Source organism: Tenrec ecaudatus, chromosome 5 (genome assembly GCF_050624435.1).
Source record: "Tenrec ecaudatus isolate mTenEca1 chromosome 5, mTenEca1.hap1, whole genome shotgun sequence".
NCBI classification, from domain to species: Eukaryota; Metazoa; Chordata; class Mammalia; order Afrosoricida; family Tenrecidae; genus Tenrec; species Tenrec ecaudatus.
Genome location: NC_134534.1, coordinates 135,449,954 through 135,468,986, shown reverse-complemented (window position 1 = coordinate 135,468,986; position 19,033 = coordinate 135,449,954). Strand labels below are relative to the sequence as shown.

Below are 19,033 nucleotides of genomic sequence, written 5' to 3'. Positions count from 1 at the left end.
TGGCCTGCTGCGCTTTGATCTTTTCCTGAGTATCCCTGGGTGGGGGGCTCTGTCCAAAATACTGCCAGGGACCATGCAGGCAAGAAGTTTACAGTCAGCAGAGAAAATGAACGAACTGTTCTATAGATAACATCCCCTTAAAGAAATCCCCTTAATAATTAGAATGTGGAAGGTACAGAGCATGAATCCAGGACAAAAGAAGTCGTCTACGTGAAAAGGAGAGCACAAAGAGCGACATCCTGGCTACTGGTGAGCTACAATGGACTGAGATGGGCAATTTTGAGTTGGTGGACAGTCACTTGCTCTTCTATGCCAAGGATGACAATGGAAGAGAAATGGCGTCGGGCTGGGCATCATTTCCTTCTACTGTATGTAGTGACCCTAACAGTCCCAATGGAGAGTTCAACAGCATTTAATAATCCAGTTTCCGTCATCTTCAGCTTGTGCTTAAGGTAGATATACTAGTTTAAAGTGACACCCTGGGAAATGGATTTAGAAAGTAGGGCTCTCTGTAGTGTCATCACTGCTGTTATTTAATATTCCAACAGTTCAAACATTCTTAGCTGTGCTCCTCGAATGAACTTCTTATAATAATAAGAATCACGAGAATTATATCCTAACAAACTTTGGCAAAGCTCAGAGGTAGAAGAAGCAAGGCTCTGAGTGACACACACACATACTGAAGTTCCAGGAGCTGCCGCTCAGATGGACAGTGGAAGCTGGGGCTTAGCTATATTTGTAAGCAGGGACAGTGGCTGTATTGTCCCAGTGTCCTCCAAGGGAGCTGTCGAAGCACAGTGGGCCACTTTCTCCCTCACTGTGTTTGCTTACAAGGGGTCTCTCAGACCAGGCCCCAGTTCAGGAATTGCTCTGGCACTCTCAGACTTCTTTATCCAACCCAATGTTTAGTAAGTAAACTGACCTCTTTCTAAGAAGTCAGACCACAAGTGAGCTTCTACTACAAAGCCTTCATAATATTGTCAAATGGCGGCACCATTGAAATGGAGTCCATATTCATGTAAAACACCTATGCGAACTCTCCCTCAGTGCTTTCCCCCCTCCATGCATCAGAATATCAAAACTCATTTTCCAAAAGATCAAGATATCGCCAACTTCCCAATGGAGAGAAAAGCAGTCTCGGATGGCTAACCTTTAATCTCTCACAAAGGATACACCTTGCACAAGACCGCTAGATTTCTTGTCCACAAAAGAGAATCAATCTCTTAAAAACATCAAAGATAGCATGACCTTTAATTCCCAGCAGTGCGAGGTGACAGAGGAAAGTCTAAGCTTCCAGGCTCGCCCCACAGGTTCCAGCCTGCCCTGGACACCGCTCTCAACCTCACCGTCCCCTTGGCAAGCACAACCTTCAGCCTGACCTGACCCAACAGCAGCCTCTTCATTAGGTGGGAAACTGCTGCGAGCTAAACACACCTCTTAGAAAGCTTTCATCGCAGCTTGCTTATCTGAAGGGCCAACGCCCACATTGGAGGTGCCTGACTGTACGACCCTAATCTTCAGTCCAGTGGACCGAGTCTCAGAACGGCTCTGAATCAACCAGAAAACACAGAAGGTTGTGGGGAGGGCCCCCCAATGTCCAACTGATTACTTACATGCCAGGAGTCTCAGGAAGCGGCCGCAAAGTTTTCCCTGTCTTTCTCAAAGAACTCAGCTGAAGCTGGGCCTCAATTGACTGCCACGCCACAGCTGAGAGAGGCGGGATTGGAAGCTGTTTGCAAATACCATCCAGCAGGAGGAAGAGGCTCTTTTAGAAACTGGATTGCAGGATAGCCACCTAACACCAAGCCTCCTTTTCTTTGTTTCAAAATTGAGATCAATAACAGTGTCTACTGAAAGGTTAAATGATCCCACAGGTAACCCATGAAATGATCCCATAGGTCATCCATGAAAATGCTCTGCATGGTATCTTGCCAATAAACCACGCAGTACACATTCACTATCATTGTTACCACCACCGAATTAGATGGGATGGGAGGCTTTACTAAACAAACAAACAAACACCGTGATTACCACTTCTATGTTGATCCGTCTCAGCTAAAGCTCCCCTCTCTGCATTGTCTAAGAAGCACGGGTAGCATGATGGTAGATTGATGGGCTGCTAGCAGAGGCTGGAGATCAAACCCAGTGGAAGAGCTGCTCGCCTAGAGACGGCAGTCTAGAAACCTCCTTTGGGGAACTCCTTATCTGTCACACGGGATTACTGTGAGTCAGTAGATGCAATGACACCTCACCACTTCAATATGTAGCATCATGTCCACAGCTCTTGCTGTGGAAGCAGGCACAGCTGTGTCTGAAATATGCCACTTGTCAGCGACGTGACTTTGGTTTCCTCATTCTATCCCTTTCAGCCCCTTTTTCCCCACCTGAAAAGGATAGTTACTCAACCTTTTCCCATAGATTAGTATGAGAATCAGATGACAACATCAGTTGTCAACATTAGATTAGTATGACAACAAGAGGGCTTGTTGTCTGAGGCAGAGTAAGAATTTAGCAGAGGAACCTCTTATTAATAGTACTGCTGTTCATGTACCTGGGCCCACCACCTTAATCACATCCTTTCAATTCTAGTTTAGAAATCACCTCCTCAAACATATTCGTCAGCGCCCATTCTCTCATTCATGTCTTCTGTGTCCTTTGGCAATGGGGGTGGGGGTGCTAAAAATACATCGGACCTCGCTCTGGTCATTAAGAGAAACTCCTCTCCTGTCCTGGAGTGGGGAGGTAGGGTGGAGAGGGCAGCGGGGCAGATGTGTACTGTTCTCAATCAATGTGGAATGCTATCAAGGGAGCATTTTGTTTTTAAAGATGGAATTAACTTCCGCTGGAAAGGAGGTGACTCTGCATATGCACCATCATGGCTAGGAGCAAGGGTTTTTATGTATCAGAGATGTGGGGTTAAATCTCAACATTGGCACTTGTTACCTCTAGTAGCTGGATCAATTTTAATATGCTCTGGGTCTCAGTCTCTTCATCTATAACATAGGGATTACTGTAGAAGTTATGTGACAGAGACTGAAATAAAGATTATGTATCAAAATCAACTAAAATGCTACACAATTTCAATAATTGTTACTAGTAATAATGATAACATAGATAATAACATAATCGAGGCTTAGTGCCAATGATTATAAGAAAAGTTTTTTAAATTTTTAAAAAATTGTTTTATTGGGGGCTCATACAACTCTTATCACAATCCATACATACATCCATTGTGTTAACCACATTTGCACATTTGTTGCCATCATTATTCTAAAAACATGTGCTTTCTACATGAGCCCTTGATATCAGCTCATTTTCCCCCTCCCTCCCTGCCCCCACTCCCTTATGAACCTTTAATCATTTATAAATTATTATTATGTTGTCAAGTCTTACACTGTCCAACGTCTCCCTTTACTTTTCTGTTGTCCGTTTTTCTGTTGTTCACTTTTCTGTTGTCTGTCCCCCAGGGAAGGGATTATATGTAGATTCTTGTAATCAGTTCCCCCTTTCTACCCCACTTTCCCTTCATCCTCCCAGTACCACCACTCTCACCACTGGTCCTGAGGGGTTCATCTGTTCTGGATTCCCTATGTTTCCATTTCCTATCTGTAGAATTGGGATCATGATAGGAGTGCAGGGGAGGAAGCTTTTAAGGACTAGAGGAAAGTTGCATGTTTCATCATTGCTATACTGCACCCTGACTGGCTCAACTCCTCGCCGCGTCCCTTCTGTAAGGGGATGTCTAGTTGCCTGCAGATGGGCTTTGAGTCCCCATTTCACATTCCCCCTCATTCACAATAATATGATTTTTTTGTTTTTTGATGCCTGATAACTGATTCCTGTGGCACCTCATGATCACACAGGCTGGTGTGCTTCTTCCATGTAGATTTTGTTCCTTCTGAGCTAGATGGCCACTGTTTACCTTCAAGCCTTTAAGACCCCAGACACTATCGCTTTTGATAGCCGGGCACCATCAGCTTTCTTTACCACATTTGTTATGCACCTGCTTTTCCTTCAGTGATCCCATTGGGAAGGTGAGCATCATAGAATGCCAGTTTAATAGAACAAAGTGTTCTTGCATTGAGGGAGTACTTGAGTAGAGGCCCATCAGCTACCTTAATACTAAACCTATAAATATATGCACATAGATATATTTCCCCATCATATATAAATATATTTACATATGTACATGCCTATATTTAAACCTCTATAAATGCCCTTTGCCTCCTAGTTCTTTCATCTATTTCCTTTTACTATCCTTTTGCCCCCCCTATCATGCTCAACAATCATTTGGGTTTCAGTAATTCCTCTTGGTTACATTGCCTTTAATCAAGCCCTACCAAGCCTCTTATACCCTGCTCGCCACCGTTTTGGATCACTTGTTGTTCCCTTGTCGCTGGGTTTGTTAATACTCACTTCCTTTCCCCATCTTCCTTTCCCTCTCCCATGTCCCCCCAGAAACGTTGATCCTGTTCTTTCCTCCTCTATATTGTTTATCCCGCCTATCTCATCTCGATAGACCTACAGAGATAATAATATGTGCAAAAACAAGACAGAGCAAAACAAAGCAAGAAAAGAAAAGAAAACGACAAAAAATGACCAAGAAAAGAAGAAAAAGAAAAACCTGTTAATAGTTCAAGGTCTGTTTGTTGACCTTTAGGAGTGTTTTCCAGTCAAGTCTGATGGGGTGCCACGCTCTGACCCCAAAGTCTATTTTTGGTATTCCCTTGGGACTTCCTTGCTCTGCTCCCCTTATTGTTCTGTTGCACATCCTTAGTGTTTTGTCTCAGTGTGGTGGGATTAGATGGGGTGGAATTCCCACACTATGTCTCTAGTGTTGTCCCCTGTGGGGCTATGGATCAATGAGGGATGTTGTGTCTCATAGTGGGGACAGCCATATGGTCTTCTCTGTGTGTTGGCTGCTCTGAGCAGGGATATTGTCCTCAGGGCTTGGTGGGCCACCGTGTGCTCCACTGATTTTAATACAAAGCTGGAGAAAGATGAAGCAAGAGGTTTCAAACAGGTGCTTCAAATGGTTGGACACCCTTATTGGGTGTCCTTTGCCTCCCCACCGTAGACTGAGTCAGAAATCTATATTTTATTTTTTAACTATAAAATCCTTTTAATAAAGATGATTTCTCTGTCACAGTGAAAAACCACATATTTATAAGGTGGATCAGGAGGCGGAGGCTAGTGCCGCATTACACCGCTGAGGTGCTGATGCCTGCAGAAAGGGCGCTTTATCCTTGGAGAGCTGGGAACCCTCAGGAAGGCCCAGAATGTCCTACTGACAGAGCACCAGGCTGGCAGAGCTCTCCCGAGCTGAATGAGTAAAGACCGTGGCATCTTCATGCTCCTGTCTTACAGGTGCTCTTGGAACCCGCAGCCGCCGCCTTAGCTCTGCAAGAACTCCGGCTGGATGCGCGCCACTTTCCGGGCTTCTTTAGTGTGGGTTTTAGAGCACTGCATCTCCCACCAGCTGATGGGAACCAGCTGGACACGGAGTCACTGTGGGCCACCACCCGCCCAGCTCATTCTCAGCCGTGGTCAGCAGGTAGTGGAACGGTGCAGATCACTTTGGCCAAGACAAGGTCACCTGGGCGGAAGCGCTGATAAATTTCAACCTTGTCTTTGTCAGTAGCTCGGATCTCTTCCTTGCGGCTAGTTCCTCGGACAGAGTTCTTACGGGTGTGGACCCCAGTAGAGGATGCGCACTTTGGAGGAGTGGGAATTGATGCGGGAAACTACTACAGGTTACAATAGCTCCCGCCGTCGGCATGGACTGGGATTCTGAGTCTCTCATCACCGACACCACAGGCAGCGGGGACGTGGTATCTCATGGGGGACACATGATTGAGACTGTCCCAGGGCCGGGGGAAACGAGGCCGATTTTTATTGGTCAGAAAGCTATATTTTAAGCTGCAGAATCTGCAGGTCTCGTTAAACGTGTAGATTTCTGACTCGGTATGCCCGGGCTGAGATGACAGATTCTCAGCCAGTGGGGCAGGTGGGCGAGCCAAACTTCAATGAACCTTCTCAAAGTCCTGAGACGACCGAGGTGACAGTCTCTGGAAGCCAAAGCAGAAATTTCCGCAGGAACAAACGAGGAAGCGGTTCCGTTTGGCCTCGTCAAATGCTGAAATGTCTGGTTGCGGGGCTCCCTGTCCTGATTTATGCGGCTGGAAGGATTTCCAGGGGAAGTGGGACTTTTAAACACGCAAACAGGGAAGTCCCCGAAAGGCCTGAAGGAATGCGTCTTATAAAAGGGGATAGCTGAGTAAGAAGGATCCCCATCACTGTGTTAAGAAGCTAGGCTGTATTTATAAGCCACAGGGAGCTACGAAAAGTTCTTGAGTGGGGACGTAGCTGTTTAGTAGTGCGCTTTGGACAGTCTTCAAATTGGAGCCTTCTTCCCTGAGCTTTGCTAACTCGTGGTCTGAGTTTGCTACACCCACTGTCCTTGTAGCTACACTCAAGCATTATCACGTGACAGCTGCTAAAGGTTTGTGTGGGCAGACTCACCGTTTTATAGGATTGTCTCTTTGAGGTCGGCTTTGAGTGTCTTATTAGTTTAGCTCCATGTTAGCTTGTACATAGTAGACACAATATTTATTAATAAATTGAGGAACTGCTACACTTCTCTCATTGGCCTCAACGATTCCTCTCCGCTCAGCGTTGAACATTGTCTGTGTGCCAAGTAATTACTTCTCTGATGACACATACAGTTAATCTCTTAAAATATTGATTGGCAAATCCACGCACCAAATGTTCTTCTGTAAAATGTTAGACAGTACTTTCCTCTGCACTAAACATTTCGCTACAGAAACTTGACTTACTCTTCCATTTTCATTCTTCAAGCTGTGTCACCCATTTATCCAGCCAGCAAGCACAGGCGCACCTAAGAATTGCAGGTGAATGGATTCATTGAATGATGTAAGATATGGTTAATAAAAATAATAATATATAATATAACAATAAGGGTTCCTGTAGGGTAGGGGGTGTCGGATAAAGGGGAGCTGATATCAAAGAGTTCAGGAAGAAAGAAAATGTATTGAAACTGATGGTAGTAGCATTTGTATAATTATGCTTGATCTCATGGAAAAATGGATTGTTACAATATCTGTAAGAGCTCCCAATAACAAAAAAATTTTTTTTTTAAATCCCTTCTTTCTGCTTCTGAGACAGCTCCATTCAAGCCTAGTGGGATGACAAACTGAGCAATCCTAACCTGAGTTCCATCTTATTTTCATGATATTACCCATCGGGTCCCTTTGAGGTGGCATCAACTTGAAGGCAGTGAGTTTGCTTTTCTTTGGTTTATCCCACAAGGCTGCCGTGTGCCATATTTACATCACTGGGAAGCTGTCTAACCCCCTTGTTGGGCCGCAAGCATCATGTTAGCATTGTTTTAGCCAATCTTTGGTGGGAATTCCAAAGACTATCCCTAAAAATAAGGAACCCTTGTGGCAGAGGGGTTACACATTGGGCTACTAACTTCAAAGTCAGTAGTTTCAAGCTACAGCCTCTCTGTAGGAAAAAGTTGAGGCTTTCTGCTTTTGTAAAGATGAACAGTCTCAGAAACCCACGGAAGCACTGCTGTCTTAGAGAGTTGCCGTGAATCAGAATCAAACCAGTGGCAGTGAGTTTTTGACTTTTCATGTCTAGAAAAGTCATAATTCACTGCACTAAAATTGCCTTCAGCCAATTCTTATTTTTTCATTTATCTCATAATTATTTAGGTAAGGATTTAAAATCACATGAGGGACCGAGGGTACTTTGCTGGTGTTGTGCAATTCACCATTCTTATTCTATAGCAAATGCCTGGTGTGTATGTGTAACTTTTCTTAAGAGAAGGTCTTGTCATATCAAATCACTCAGTGATGAATGAAGAAAAAGACACTGTGTTAACATTTGAAGTCGTACAGACAGACTCAAACTGCCGAGCTTGCCCCTGACAGAGTTTCCATTGTGGCATTGACTCGGGCTAGTTTTGTGTCAACACCAAGTACAGGTTTGGGTTTTGGCATCTGGTGGGCAGGCTTCCCTTAACTGTGAACAGTCATCTCTCCCTTTTATTAGAAGGAAATTTGAGCACTTTATAATTTTTCTCTGTTCATTTGGGGAATAAAAATACAAACAAAAGCAATAAGAAAGGGACAGAACTACAATAGTGATAATCTGAAGTCACGATAATCTAACCTACTGCCATCGAGCCGATTCTCTTTGGCTTTCTAAGGCTCCAAGTTGTTAGCGGTGCCGGTAGCCTCAACTTTCTGCCACAGATTGGATCTTGGGATTTAGCAATTTAACGCTCACCCTGACAGTGACTGCATACGTCCAATCAGTGTATCAGGTCCACCATTCCTGCTTCGTCTTCATGATCTTACACCCATAGAGCCTGAGTTCTCTTAGGTAGGAACTCAATTTCTCTAACTGCTTTTTAATTCATTGAACATAGTACCGGCACTAATGGACAGAGCAGCAAATGTTCCTTGTGACTATCTTTGTATAAGGAATAGTTACTTTTAATAATATTATGTAGTTCATGAATCTAATTGTAAGACATAATCAAAATAAATCTTCCTGGCTGCACACTCCTCTTCCCCCACAACAAACAAAAACTAAAAATAAGATTCATCAACTGCTGCAGCCTCATGAGCCTGGAGAAGCTTCCAGCCTGACCCCTACCCCGTGAATTTGAGACTTGCTAGCTTCCACAACTATAGGAGCCATTTTCTTTCTTTTTTTTTTTTAGGAGCCATTTTCTTGGACAACATTTCTGTATACTTTAAGGGGACTTCAAAACGTTCACAGAGAAATTAAATGAAAATATCATGGATATTTTTTCCCCACAAACTTTTTGATCCCATTGGCTTTGCTCCTCTGGAGAACTCAGTGCAAGATGTCAGACATCCAGTGGAGTTAAATAATGTGCATTGAAAGAGTTCTTCTGAGCCAGGGACCAGCTGTTCGGCTTATCCTATGGAGGCTTATTAGAATTCTGCATCAGAAGGCTATTTCTTAGAAATCTGCACTAGAAACTCTAACTACATGACCGTATCCCCCCCGCCCCCGCACCCCTCCACTCTGCTTTTGATCTGTCACAGTTATCTAATAAGGAAGAAGAAAAAGAAAGCCTTTTTGATAAACACATATTCATGCCATTCCTTCTAAAGAGCCAAAGCAGCCTCGGAGGCTGGCTTTAAAGAGATTGAGTACTAGGGCTTTCACATCCCTGTAGCTTTAAATCACATTGTCAGAAACCACGCTGCCTTAGAAAGAGGCCTCTAATCAAATGGCATCCCCAGAGGTGTGGGTTTACCACTGAGAGCACGTGGCTGTGGGGCTGTGTATTTTGCCTCTGCTGTCTAGTGGGCATGCTGAGGTGGAAAACGCAGGAGTCCATCTGGATACGTCAGGCAAGCACCTCCGGGTGTTTGAATCAGGAGAAAGAGCCACAGAATCAGAATATCGGGTAAATAGGTAATTTCTTTCACACATGCTCATTCTGCAAAGCAAACGTTATTTTGGTGTCCCAGAGGATGATTGCAAGCGAGCAAAGACTTCATCACAACTCTTGGCTCACGCACGTGCGTTACCGCTTTCCAAGTGTTTTTCCTCTACTCAAGTGCAGCGAAGAGTGTACTGTTTTCTACTCCCATTTTACAGATTGTCCTTCATGACTAGGCCAGTCAGAGCCTGACGTGGGCCAGAAGTCCCTGATCTCTGAGACCGAATCCTTTCTACTTATTAGTGCATCATCACAACACACCAAAAGTAGAAATTCATGTGGCAACAGTTAAAAAATCCTGGAGTCATTTCAACGATAACCACTGAACTTAAGAATTACAGTTGATGGAAGATGCCGAGGAAGAATGAAGACTAGTATCAGGACGCTCAGGGCATGGGGTGTGTGTGTGGGGGGGGGGGTGGATGGCGCGGAGGCAGGGAGAGAAGCACCGATTGTACCAGATCACACATTGTCCTCATTCCTGAAGACGACAATGGGGCATTCTGCGCAGAGGGCCTTGAGGCCATGCTTTCAAATACCCTCACCTCCTTTGTCCACACTGGCAGTCAGCCTTCAACCCATTCCCAATTTCTCATAATTCAGAACTGTGCGATGATCATGCCAGACCTCACAGCCGAGTCACCGTCAGGTGTGAAGAGACCACCATAGATGATCTCAGGCGGCCCTCAGCCATCTGGCCAGGCTGTCACTTGCTCCAGGCTCTACATTAAAGGTGCAAGGGGGAAGGGGAAGGGCGAGCCTCTTGCAGATGAGCCACATGCTCTGCATTAGCAGCGCTTCTCAACCTTTGACCCTTTCAGACAGGTCCTCCTGGTGTGGTGACCCACCCCAACCAGAAATTTGCTTTTGTTGCTACTTCATCGCTGTCATTTTGCTACTGTTAAGAATCGTCACGTAAATATCTGATAGGCAGCATGTATTTTCATTGTTACAAATTGAACATAATTGAAGCACAGGGATGAATCACAAAAATAATATGTACTTATATATTGTAAAATATTTATTTCTAATGACAAATAAATGAAATTTTGTCTTGAAGCATGGGCAACAGTCTGCATGCCAGGTACTCGTAGGTGGGCGTATCTACATGTGGACAGATCCACCTGGAGACGGTGTCTGGGTTCCTAAGACCATCAGAAATCTGTGTTTTCTGATGGTCTTGGGCAACCCCTGTGAAAGGGTCATTTGACCCCCCCAAAGGGGTCGCGACTCACAGGTTGAGAACTGCTGCTCTCCAAGAGGAGCGCTACAAGATGGTGGTGCCGTGGGTTAAGTGTTCGGTGGTCCATGTTTCAAACTCAGAAACCACTCTTCTGGAGAAAGAGGAGACGCTGCTCCTGTAAAGACTTATGATCTCGGACACCCCAAGGAATGGTTATATTCTGTCCAACAGGGTCATTAGGAGTTGCCATCCACTTGCTATCAGTGGGCTTGGTCTCTACAGTGGCTGAGAGAGAGCTAACCTTCCCCTTCCTGTTCTCCTTCCAGACAATAAAATGGAAATTTCAGCCTACTTAAATGGTAAAACCTGTCTCCTTCAACATGTCTCATGGAGAGAGGGAAGAATTGCCTGGCTGATCTCCATGACAAAAACTTCTGCTAGCTCTGCTCTGTTTCCTTACTAGGAAGCATTGACAAGTTAGACACAACTGTTCTGGTCTGCTACTGTTGTGTCTCAAAGTAAACTCAAGTTCACCCCCATAACATTCATTCTGACTCACAGAGACCCTGTAGGACAGAGTAGAACTGCCCCTGTGGGTTTCTGAGATGGTCAATTTTTACAGGAGTACAAAGTCTCATTTTTTTTCCCTTGGAGTGATTGGTAATTTTGAATTGCTGAACTTGAGGTTGGCAGTCCAATTTGTAACCCACTACTTGTAACCCAGGGCTCTCTCTGGTTGTGTAGGGCAGGCATAATTCTCACCAAACCTTCAGAATTCCCCCTTTGCCCTTTGTCTGTATTAAGTTCTCCCATCAGTCTCGACAGATATTTCCTGTGCCCCACTTCTGATTAGTTTAAGATACACAGAGACTTAAGGTTATGAATTAATTGGCTTTTATAGAAATCCCAACATTTCTCAAGGCTTTACTCTCTTCACAAAATTTAAAGTTTGACTTTATTTCTAACATACCATAATAAAGATGCCTTAGCCAGCCTCCACTTAACAATTTGATCATCCACCCCTCTAATCCTGGGCTTCTCACCCTTAGCACTTTTGATATTTGGACCAGATAATTCTTTGTTGCCTTGAACTTGTCTGGTGGGGCTCTCTTGAGCATGATAAGACTTTTGGCAACATTTTTGATTTTTATCTACTAGATACCAGTAATCCTCCCCAAGTTGTGACAACCAAACGTGTCTCTGGATATTGCTGTGTGTGTGTGTGTGTGTGTGTGTGTGTGTGTGTGTGTCTGGAAACAGCCTGAGTAAGGTGACAGGGAAGTCTTAAAAGAAAAGGGCGTGTCTAGAAATCCTGCTGCTCTTGTGCTCCCTCTTGCAGAGCAGAGGCACCAGCCCTCCCAGGGATGGGTGCGAATACAATTGTGTCCAGGCTCCAGGTGGAGAGATGTGTTTGCCATACAAGGCTGTACAAAATCAGGTCTGTTCATACAGCGTATCTAATATGAATGGATAGAGCCAGGTTTGTGGAGAAGGTAAGGGCTATTAGGAAGCAAAAATTCATCATAGGTTCACATTTGATGTGTGGCCCTAGCACATAAAATCGAACACATAGATTTTAATGAAGGTAGAGAAACAGTCACCATGAGGAAACCCTACGACACTCATTTTTGTATTTGTATGTTTAACTTTACAACTGACATCATTCTCTCCCTCTCATAATTCCCATCAGCTCTCTTTTTTTTTTTTAGCAGTACAGCAGTTTCTTTAATAACCAAATATATACTTTCATACAACACAGAAATTGCATGCATTTCTAGGCATTTATTCAACACCAAAGAAGAGTTATAGATAAATTAAAATGGATACACAAATGTAAACAGATGTTAAAATAGCATTATTCATAATGGTAAAAAGAAATCAGAAATAAGCCCAATGTTCTCCAGAGAGAATGGTTAAATAAACTGTAATATAGTTATGTCAAGGTATACTGCTCAGCAGTAAAAATGAGTAAACTATTGACATATACAACCATTTAAATGTATCTCAAGAGCATTATGTTGAGTGGGAAAAAACCCCACATGCGTTCAAAAGACAACAGAGGAATGGTTGCACTTTGTAACATTGTTGACATGAGAAAGTCGTAAATATGGAGAATAGATTAGTGGTTGCCAGAGGTTAGGCCCATCAGCTCTCAAAACAGTGCTTGGCAATCCGTGAGGAGGTCTCCACGGAATAGTCTGTGACGACAAATTCTGACGGCCTCATACACAGGAGTGCTAATTACACAGCACAACCTGCGACTTATAAGCCAAGTAACTGAGAAGCCAGTGCCGATGAGCCCAAATAAACTCAACCAAAACATTTGTTTTAAAGCTGTACCTTTATTTTCACCACCTGCCACATGCCCTTTCACTGCAGTAAGAAGAGGAAGGAGCCAGGTGACCCTGTGTGACTGAATCTGGACTCATCCGTCATCAGTGTGGAAACACTCGTGGAAAAGCAGAAACATCAACTTGCATTCAGGAAACAAGGATTTCAATAACGCTTTCATCAACTCCAAGTACTTTTGCTCCGCAACATTTGCCTTCAGGACAAAAACAGAAATAGTGGGATCTTACTGTCACTGCCAGTTTGGGTATTTGAATGTCCCCCTTTCTTCTACCTGACATAGCTGTTTATATTTTCCCTTTGCTCCATTTCCGCTTGTTTCTTATTCCATGCCTTTGTTTGTTTGCCTGGGTTTGGTTTTGCTTTTTAAATTTGGAACTAGTTAAACCTGCAGGAGCACAATGGGTTTCAGTAAAGGCTTCACTTTTTCAACCAAAAGTTTAATGCTTGGTTACTTTTCCTTGTGACTTTATGACTTTATTCCACGGTGGGTGTGCCTGTGTGCCCGGACACTTTCATTGTTACTAGTTGTAGCAAATCATTTAAAAGTGATCCGCGGACACCAGCGCCCTTTACTCAGCAGATTTGCATTTGTGTTCACTTGGGATAAAAACACTTACTTATACAAAGCCTAGAGGGTAAGAAGTGAGAAAGGGCTGATAGTTACCAAGTGGGAGGCCCCAACTTTAAATGAATTATTTGCATAGCACTTCAGTTTCCCTTGTGAAGGTAGGAACCTAGTAAATCCAAGAATTCTCCGCTGGGTTTAGGCAAGCTCCTTTGATCTTGTGTAGCTGTTAGGCAGCTTAGCCTAGGGAATTGGGAAGTCCATTTACGCATGCCCAGGAGAGCCAGCATAGGACAAGAATGGATTTTCCCGCCTGTGGGCTCGGATGGGCGTTACACCTGGAGCAGCCCACCTGGGCCAGGTGATTGCAATTCAGCCAATGGGAGCGACGTGGGGTCGTTCACCACGCCTCCCCTGGAACCCTTGAAAAGGCAGGGACGGGGGAAGGGGGAGGGGCTGGTCTGGTCATCTTCGTTGGAGGAGAGAGATCCTTGAGTGACGTGGGGCAGTCTCTGCCAGGCCGCATGGTCAAAGGAATCCTATGGGTGCTGCGTAAAACCTGAAGCTTCTTTTAACTCTCATTAAATTCACTTGGATCACGAGCCTAGCTCCGGCGTGAAATCTTTCTCGCGCGAAGCCAAGGACCGAGGTTGGAATTTAGGCTGGAGAGAGAGACCTAACATAGCCCGAGTAACCAATAATGTGTTTGAATTATGTTTGCCCTGTAAACCATGCCCCTCCCTCCGAGGAATTGAGCTAACTCAAGTGGAAAAATCAGCTATCTATTGATCCCACAAATTCCCAACATATTTGAAGCTTCCTTAAGCCCTTCAGAGACTCTAGTATGTATGTATTCTTAAAAATTAGCTCCCCTTCACCAGCAGGGTTAACAAGCTGTTGAGTCAGCATTTGACTTCTTATTCGCAGTTAAAAACTCATGGTCATCAAGTCAATTCTGACTCATGTTAACTCTATGGGACAGGGTAGAACCGGCCACGACTGTAAATCTTTAGGGAAGTACAAAGCCCCCTCTTTCACTCACAGGGTTGGCTGGGGTTAAACTGCTGACACTGAGCATCACAGCCCCGGGCGCCTCGGTGCCCAGGTTCCTGACCCACAGTCTTTTCTAGGGATCATGTCTAATTTCCTCGAGCTATTCTGCAAGCCACCAACTTGAGGCGTAGACTAGGAAGCAAAGCCTCAAATTCTTGTACAAGTTCTAGAGGGTTGACATTTCCTCATTCTTCCAGCTCCCAGTATTCCAGTGTCACAAATGCTCCTTCCTTGCCCTTCATTCCGTGTTCAATAAAGCTTGGCTCCCTCCCTCCCTCAATTAGGACCCCTGAGCTCTGACACGCTTTTCATCAGGGGTTCATAGTCAGCCGTCTCCTGACTGCTCTATTTTGATAGACTGTTCCTAGAAAAGGGCTCATAATAACACTCATGTAAAGCTTGTCTGTGGTCTAATTTTGGCCTAATTATGTCATGTCATGCTTTTCTCTATTGGGATGAAACTTTGATTAAGCAAGTTGGTAAAAATATTTGTGGTGCTGCCTTTCGAAGAATAATGTTCTACATTTGAATTTCAAAGCCTTCTGGAAAACACAATTTAAATATAAATTTAAATTTAGGTACAGTTTAAATAGAAACCAACCATCTTATTTGGCCTACCCATGAGATGCCAGGTGCAATGCCAACTCTCCACTCCCGATTATTAGGACAGCAAAACAATGCCTCTAGAACATCAGCTGCTCTTGAATCAACTTGATTCTGACTCATGGGAGGGACCGCCACGTATCAGAGAAATGTGAATCCACGGCATGCTCAGTGGCTGTGCTTGCAGAAGCAAACCGCCAGATGTTTCTTCCGAGGTGCCTTTGGCTTCGCTCAAGTGCTGGCACTCAAGTGCATTACCCTTTGTCCCACCCACAGAGGCAACCCATTGAGTTCCTTTTGACTCGTAGCATCCCTAAAGGGCAGAGTAGACTTTCCAAGAATGCAGTCTTCATGGAAGCAGACTGCCACATCTTTCTCCTTTGAAGTGGCTAGTGGGGTTGAACGGCCAGCTTTTCAATTTGCACTAGAGTTCATTTTGCACTGTACAGGAATTCAAAACTATCTTGACTCAGTGCTGGGAATCCTTTAGGGGAGCAAAATCCTCTCGGTGGAGAACCCCCTGCAATAGATGCTTGGTTCTTGTTCATAACTGGAGTAAACCGACCATAGCACCTGCTGGCTTCTTTTAAAGCTATTTGTGGATATGCCACAGGCTGCTTACTTACCCTAATTGCAAGGTTACCTTAAATAGAGACTGGGCTTTGTTTATCCCTGTGACATAAGGATGTCTACCACACTCCTAATAGATGTGCCTGTCTTCTGAGAAGGATTTCCTCCTGGTTTTCCTCCTTAGACCAGTGGAATTCAGCTTATCACTCTACTTGCAGTTGGGAGTGGCGACTGACTTGCTTCACCCCACAATACGTGAAAGAAATGGATATATATCTCTCCTGGTGGAAACCTGAAGAACCCAGGCATCTCTTGCTGCCTGCTTGCTCTCCTTCTGGCATGGTGTCCGAGAGCATTGTGACAATGGTTGCTTTCTCAGCCTAGGTCTCCCAGAGAGTAAGCCGAGCAGAGCTCCTGCTGGATATGAGTGAGAAATAGTATTTTGGTGATACGAGCTTCTGGGGGTGTGGGGTTATTGTTATCACAGCATTACTTAGCTTGTCTCAGCTGGAGTGTGGGAGAAAGATGGGTCTTCTATTCCACAAAGAGTTACAGTCTCAGAAACCCCAGGGGAAGTTCTACCTTGTCCTATAGGGTCACTATGAGTCCGCATCAACTCGATGGAACTGTTTTAACTGCCATATACATACTGGCTTTAGGGTTCCATATACCTAGATAAAAAAATACCTAGATAAAAATAAAGTACTATAGACTTCCAAAAGATATTGTATTGGAAGAAGTACAGCCAGAATGCTCCTTAGAAGCAAGGAGAGCGAAACCTCATCTCATGTACTTCGGAGATGCTATGAGGTGAGACCGGTCCCTGGGAAAGGACATCAAGTTTGGTAAAGCAGAAGGGTAGTGAAAAAAAGAAAGGTCTTTGACAAGCTGGGTTGACCCAATGGCTGCGGCAATGGGCTCAAACATCAGAACAATCGTGAGGCTGACACAGGACTGTATGGTGTTTGTTTTACTGTACATAGTTTCTATTAATGGGAACCGACTCCATGGCACCTCCCAACAATTCCTGGATCCAGAGCACCTGCGAGGGTGGATTTTGCTCTCCTCTCACCCTCAGCAAACCTAGAGGTCCCCGGCAATGAGCCTAAGCCGCGTTGTTGAGCAATGCTGGGGAGATGGCTGCATCTCAGGTTTCTGTACGAGCTGAACGGTGACTAATCTGTAAAGTGCTGTGAGGAGTTAATGTGCCAGCAGGAGCGAAAATCGAATGCTAGTAATGATCAGGAAAGGCATCCTGATGTGGTGCATACAGGTTAGCGTTGGGCTGATTGCTAGTGAAAGGTTGGCGGTTCCAATCCACTCAGAGACATCTCGGAAGACAGGCCTGAAGCAGGTCTACTCTACCCACATGGAGTGGCTGTGAGTCAGAATGGATTTGATGACAACTACTAATGACAATAACAATTCTCTGGAAAATCAAGCTGAATTATCTCTTTACTCTCAGGCAACTACTACTAGGTATTATTCACTGAGTACTTACTCAGTGGTTTCAGCTCATATATGCAGTGGTTTATTCCAAAGAAAACATGTTGAAGCACATTTTTGTGATCTGGATCACTTTAGACAAGTTCTTTCAGTAATATAATTGTCTCAGTGTTACTAAGTGCCTTCAAAAATGATGCTTTTGGTGTCATAGTGGGAAATTTTGTGGTTAGGATTAATAAAATTTTAACAAAACTCAATTAGTTACTTTTCCAAGTCATTGAAGATGTTTTGGAAATGTTTATGGGAATGCTGCCCCACAGGAAGAACCGTTTTCAGGTGATCAGGATTTTGAGGGAAGGCCAGGAAGTTTTTGATGAATTTAAGGCAGGGAGGTCAACTCAGACACTTGTGGAATCTCTTTTGGGATCCCAAAAGGATAATTTTGATAGATTTTCTTGAAGAACTCGGGACAATTGCAAGAGCTCATTATGAAGCGTTAAGAACATTGAACATTGCATCGGTGAGAGAAATTTGCAATGAGGAGCTGATTTCCATCACACAGCAGTTGCTGCTTCTTCAAGGGTAGCAAGGGCTGCCGTACAAGGACTCTGTTGAGGAAACCTCTTATTAGCAGTCCTGATCTTACCCCTATAGACGGTTTTTGTTCTCAGAACTCCAAGAACACTTAAAAAGAACATGATTTGAGTCCCTCCAAGATGCCCAAACTACCAGTGAGATGTAAAGAGTGCCGAGCTCCTTGCAGAAGGGGTAGAAATGGAAACACTGTCTTCAGAAGCATGGGAACCTAGATGGAGGATGTGTCCAGAACCAGTAACTTCACATTTTAATATCTCTGTTTATTAAAGTTCTGTATGATTTTGTATTCAGCGGATATGATTAGAGAATAAGGACTAAAGGAAAGAGGAAACAGGTTAAGACATAACGCAGAATGAAACTGGTGGATCAAAAGATGATACTGTGTTATATATGATGTGATAAGTATGATGAACTCAACTGTAAGATTTCAAAATGTAGTTTTAAAGTAGTATAGTTGATGCTCATTACTTGCATATTATGTATTTGCAAATGTACTTTAACTTCAAAAAGGTTTCTCACTCCACAATCAATACAGTATGTTTTCATTTTACACATGTAAACAGAGAAATGAAAACTTGAGTCATCTGCTGTACATATTCCTAATTGAAATGAAGGTGCTGCTTCTGCACTTTTTTGTTTTAGAATTCATGCTGAAAACAAGTGTCCATTTCTTCATCAATTTAGTTCCACATTTTTCATGTTTTTGCCCTTTTTGTTGGCAATTTTACTACTTAAAAAGGCTCTCAAGTATTGGGTTGAAGTGCTGCCTAGCATTCCTAAGAACTAAGCAGAAAACACGTGGCCTCAGTGCTGTTGGCTATGAGTCCAATGATAATGAATTAAGACATATCCAATAAAATATCTTTAAACTGAAACACACATACAAACAAACCTACGTATTGGTGAGTGGGCAAAAAGGTACCCAGAGGCTTGCAGGAACCAAGCCCTACTGTATTTCAGTTTCAGTTGATTCAGTTTATTTTCTTGTGATAGTTGCCAATTCATGCATGCATGCATCCATCCATCGATACAGTAACAAGAATCATACGCTAATACTATATATAATGCCCTGTACAGAATGCAGGCGGGAGGGACACATTTTTAAACAATTAAGAATACCCACCATTAGCTTAACATTCTCTTCCCCTCAAAT

At 43.8% G+C, this 19,033-nt stretch overlaps 1 pseudogene; it reads right to left on the bottom strand.

Moving 5' to 3' along the window:
• Nucleotides 1-5,394: 5,394 nt before the first annotated feature.
• LOC142449264 (exosome complex component CSL4 pseudogene) lies at nt 5,395-5,803 on the bottom strand (annotated as a pseudogene).
• Between the last annotated feature and the right edge of the window lie 13,230 nt (nt 5,804-19,033).